Source organism: Sinocyclocheilus grahami, unplaced genomic scaffold (assembly GCF_001515645.1).
Source record: "Sinocyclocheilus grahami isolate Dianchi unplaced genomic scaffold, SAMN03320097.WGS_v1.1 scaffold456.1, whole genome shotgun sequence".
NCBI lineage: Eukaryota > Metazoa > Chordata > Actinopteri > Cypriniformes > Cyprinidae > Sinocyclocheilus > Sinocyclocheilus grahami.
The window spans coordinates 408,801-414,153 of record NW_015505635.1 but is presented as its reverse complement, the minus strand read 5'-3'; the positions used below and the strand labels follow the sequence as shown (position 1 = coordinate 414,153).

General features: G+C 35.0%; 1 protein-coding gene across 1 annotated transcript in view; it reads right to left on the bottom strand.

Annotated features, from left to right (window-relative positions):
- Positions 1–5,082: 5,082 nt before the first annotated feature.
- LOC107552672 (dual specificity mitogen-activated protein kinase kinase 2-like) overlaps positions 5,083–5,353 on the bottom strand; it is a 7,281-nt gene continuing 7,010 nt past the window's right edge. The window contains exon 10 of the mRNA XM_016234613.1: positions 5,083–5,353. The gene's annotated coding sequence lies outside the window, so the exon portion shown is untranslated.

The window sequence follows — 5,353 nt, the reverse complement described above, 5'->3', positions numbered from 1 at the left end:
TGACTGCAGCAAAGAGCTTCATGCAGAAGAGCACAAGAAAACTAAACGCACTATGCACATTTTGCACAGAATTTTGCTCTGACTTGCAGTCTGGATGCATCAAAGAGAACTGCACAGAAAGTTTGCAGAAATGAGTCGACATTTCACAGAAAATCTGATTTGTTAGCTTTAGATTCTGATTTCATCCAGACATGTTTCAAACATGTTTGCTATTTTGAGCCGATTTGTCACACGTCTGTTGCATTGTGTTCGGAACGACCTGAAAGTCTGTTAGTGTGTGATCCTTTTTAGGTTTAGTCTTTTCATATTACAAGTTTTCAGAAATGTTGCAAATGAGGCATTATTTAATATGCACTCATTTGCATACATTTCCAGAACAGAAATCTGAATATTGATTAAAGCCAGATTCACAATTCGTTGATTTTGTTGACATATTAAAGGTTTTTGGATTTCTTGTTTTACTTCATAAATAAGAAACTACTGTCAACAGACAGAAAATAAAGAATTTTTAGGAATACAATTTTTTAAATCAGTGAGAATGATATATGAACAAACCCTTCAGTACAAATATAGATATTTATATTTAAATATATGTACTGAAATTGAAATCTACAGATGCAAATAGATGAGGTGCAATGAAATAAACACTTAAAAGTGTATTTTGAACAAAACAGAACAAAATCTCAAAATTCACCAGTGCATGAAAAAACTGTCTTTGCCTGTAGTGTCTTCTAGATCGAATATTGCTCAAGAACTACACATATACTTAATAAAATGTATAAATCTGGTTTTGTTTTTTAAATGATTAGGCACGACAGTAATCCTCCCATATTCTGTCATCAGTGATGCTCATAAACCATGACTCAAATCGATCATAAGGAGTGAGTTTTGCCACTGTCACTGGCATCTGCCCAAAAGCTGTAGGCGAAAACATTAATGAAGCAATGAAGAGTTTGACACGGGCCAGTAAATAACCACAATTAAGACAATTAAAAACACATCGCAACATGTTAAAAAAACACTCAGAAGACTTAGCAAACACCCTATGCATTGTGACTGTTATTTCTTTAGAATAAAGATAGATCATAATGTCATACTGACTGTTATATTAGGATCACGTGTGATCAAGTGGACCGTTTTCTTACAGATTAAAAAACTGGCAATGTTTACCTGCCTTTGATTCAATGCAACGACTGAAAATAAACACCTGCATCTAATAATGTGCATTGCTTACATGAGTCCTTAATGCAAGTGAAAGAATGCATGAGAGAGAGAGAGAGAGAGAGAGAGAGAGAGAGATGAGATGCAGTCGTCAGGGGAGCTCTAAACAACATCTCCATCTCTCTCTGCATATGTGAAGTCACGGCTTGCCAAAATGGCAATATGACATCGTTTGGGTTTTTCAGCACATATGCTGCAGTTTCAGGCTTTGCCAAAACACCTAAACCCACTCGCTGGCGCTGAGGGTCAGACGGCAGCAGAAAACAAACACGCAAACACAAATAAGGCCTCAGGGGAAGGCCATCGTTTATCATTATTTATGGAGTAATGCATCTAAGCAACTAAATAAATAATGTGGAAGGTCTGAACCTTATTCATATGAAAGCTGTTTCCGACACGGAATTTAAAAAAGGTCATTGCGACTTTTTATCTCATAATTTTGTTTTGGTCTGAATTCTGACTTTACATTTCATTTTCATTTCTGTCTTCTTTTTTCCCCACCAAATAACATTTTTTAACAACTTTTCATCTCACAATTATGAGTTTATCTCTTATATCTAAAACTGTGAGATGTAACACTTTAAATTTTTATTATATTTTTTATTTCAAATTTACGTCTCACAATTCACATTTTTCTGAATTGTAGTTATATCTCGCAATTCTGACTTCTCTCTTGTAATTGAGATTTTTTTTTCCTCTGAATTCTAAATTTGCATTTTGCAATTCTGTTTCCACCACAAAATAAAACATTTTTAAAAAGTAATTGCAACTTTTTATCTCGCAGTTCTGACTTTCATTCTTGCAATTCTAAGTTAAAAAACTACTCACAATTCTGACTTTTTTTTTCTTAGAACTGCAAGTTTATATCTTTATAAAAGTCAATATTTGTGAGATATGAACTCCATTGACTTGGTTTTGATTTTAGATTAAAATTTGAAAACAATGTCACACATCGAAAGAATCTTACAGCAGCGACATCATAATATTTGCATGCTGAACCATGATTGGTTGATATTTTTCTAAATGTCACACTATTTTTTGCATGCATTATTTCCCTCAGAAAAGGCAAGTTTAGTTTAAATGATTTGGTTTGGTCTGTATATTGGTCTTGATCAACAGTCCTTATTCAGAGGACAAAACGGCGAGGTTTGAATAACGGGTGCATGTGTCTCTCCTCATTCTGTTTTCATCAGCCCATCCCCCCGTTCTTGCAGATTAGAATTCATTAACAATCAAAGAGCCTCTGTGGAACTCCTGTTCTTAATTACCCACTCATTTGCATTTTTGCATATTAATGACTGCAGAGTTTGCCGCCTGACTGCGGCAGTGAGCGAGGCTTTAAAGTCACCCCGTCTTTTTATTCTCACATGCCGACTGCGGGGCAAATACCCCGATTCGGTGTGAAAACAAGACGCGCCCCATCACGACCCCATACACAGGTCACTAGTAAAAATCCCTGACCGGGCCAAAACCTTCACACTTTCACCCACAGATTTGCCACAGATGCTAGTAATAGTGAGAGTACACCGCATGTTATAATGAGTTCATGAGTCATGCACTGCTCAGTATTTCTGTCTTGTTTTCCAGTACAAATATCTAAAAATCTAACCTTAGTTTACAAGACACCACTAGATCTAATAGTGACTGAAGGAATAGTTCACCCGGAAATTAACATCTACTGAAAATGTACCACAGATCAAGCAGCGTTTACAAGCCAAAACAGCTCTAAACAAATATGTGGCTGGATTTTGATGTGAGAGACAACAGGAGATGCACTTTTTCACTGGAGGAAGCGTTATTATGGACTCATATTAAAAACATCTTGATGGATGTGTTCCAGCTTTTGTCTTCTCCAGATGTTCACTGATGGACTGGAGTGCTGTGGATTATTGTGATGTTTTTATCAGCTGTTTGGACTCTCATTCTGACGGCACCCATTCACTGCAGAGCATCCATTGCTGAGACACTGATGCAATGCGTGAATGAGTGAATTTTCAGCAGATTTTAATTTTAAGATTAAATATTCTTTGAATAAAATATGTTGTCTATTCTCCCACTGTAGGCTTCCTTCTTAAGAAAACATTCTTACAACAGTAAGAATTATGTAAAAATATGTTTTCAAAGACTTCTAAGAAAATGGACAAATGCATGTGTGAATGAACCAGAGACCTCAATAAAAGATTCATACTAGAAAATTCCATGGACAATTTTTGAAATACAGGAGTCAAAATATTCATTCATTATTGATGCTTGACTCACGTTCAGGGCGTTGGCTCAAAAACATGAAAACATTATGTTGAAAATCTAAGTAAATAAGCATGCTATTATTTGGAGATATGCAGCATCACTAACATCTGTTTAGTTGAATGTTCCTTGTGAAATTTAGACATTTGGCTTCAATTACTGGTTAACTGTGTCAAATATCTCTATACTGCCGCCTGCTGGCTGACACAGGTGTCACATCCCAACATGAGTGCAAATTTGGGCAACATGGCTAAAAAATCACTTTGGCAAACTCTTACCATAAACTGGTTTTGAAGATGAACCGGTGTGATCTGGATCAGGAAATCACTACACTTTCTCTGAGGGACATCAATACAAACAATTATTAGACTTCCTCATTCAAGAATCAGTATTAACGCTGCACTTTTCAGACAAATCGGGTGAAAAATCCCACACTTACATTGAAGTCGTATCTAGAGAGCAGAAATCCCGAGGCTGCAGACAGTCTTGAACACCAAATACAAGCAAAGCACTAGAAAAGCTATTTAGTAACTGCTAAGCAAACACCCTAGCATCATCATCAATCATTAATGACCAAATGTGACCCTGGAGCACAAAAGCAGTCATAAGTAGCACAGGTATATTTGTAGCAATAGCCAACAATACATTGTATGGGTCACAATTATACATTTCTCTTTTATGCCAAAAATCATTAGGATATTAAGTAAAGATCATGTTCCATGAAGATATTTAGTAAATTTCCTACTGTAAATATATTAAAACTTAATGTTTGATTAGTAATATGCATTGCTAAAAACTTCATTTGAACAACTTTAAAGATGATTTTCTCAATATTTAGATTTTTTTGCACCCTCAGATTCCAGATTTTCAAATAGTTTCATCTCAGCCAAATATTGTCCTATCATAACAAACCATACATCAATGGAACGATTATTTATCCAATTTCCAAAAATTGACCATTATGACTGGTTTTGTGGTCCAGGGTCACAAATGACGAATCAGATTACATAATAAAATAAAAAAAAAAATACATATATAAAACATTTATCAATAAACAGAGCCATTATACATACATGGAACAATGAAGATTTGTTTTTAAGTTACTGACTATGAAATGTCAGTCTTTATTTTGAAAAAGATTGTGATGCCAAACGTGTTTGTAAAACTAAAATAGCCCAGATTTGATATTAAGTCGCAACTGCTTCTCACTTCCATTTGAAACAACAACAACAACCCAGAATCAGTTCATCCCTCTACAATCACTTTATTGAGTCTTTAAAGCAACAACTGTCTGTAGTTGATGTCTGTGGGAAACGTAAGAATGAACATACAACTAAATCAAAAGAAAAATGAATGAAAAAGACCAGACTTTAAGCTTGTGCATTGTGACATTTTCAAGACAATTAACCAAAACTTCATTTTTGTAATTTCAGCCATTCTTCATAATTATTTTTGTTGGTGAATTACATTACAGTAACTGTACTTTTGCGTACTACAGTACAAAATACTACTGCAAGTACTAGTAATGAAATTATAATGTAACAATTAAAGGCAGTACAACAAATACTACCATACAGGACTTTACTTCATAATTTAATAATATTTCATTGTTTTTTTGGGGGGGCAAATGCACTTTTTTGGCAAGACAAAGATCACATGATGCAAGATCTTAATTTTCTTTCATCAAAATACATGCATCTCTTGTTTCTTTGTTTTGAGCATCAAATGTTCATGTTCTTGACTGGATCCATGAGATTCACCCATGAATATTGAAGTCAAAGTGTAAAATAAGCAGCTTTGCAGGTGTTCCATCAGACAGGCTGTAAACGTTTGTATTCTGTAGGGGAATCGTGGGTTGTGTGTGTGTGTGTGTGTGAGAGAGAGAGAG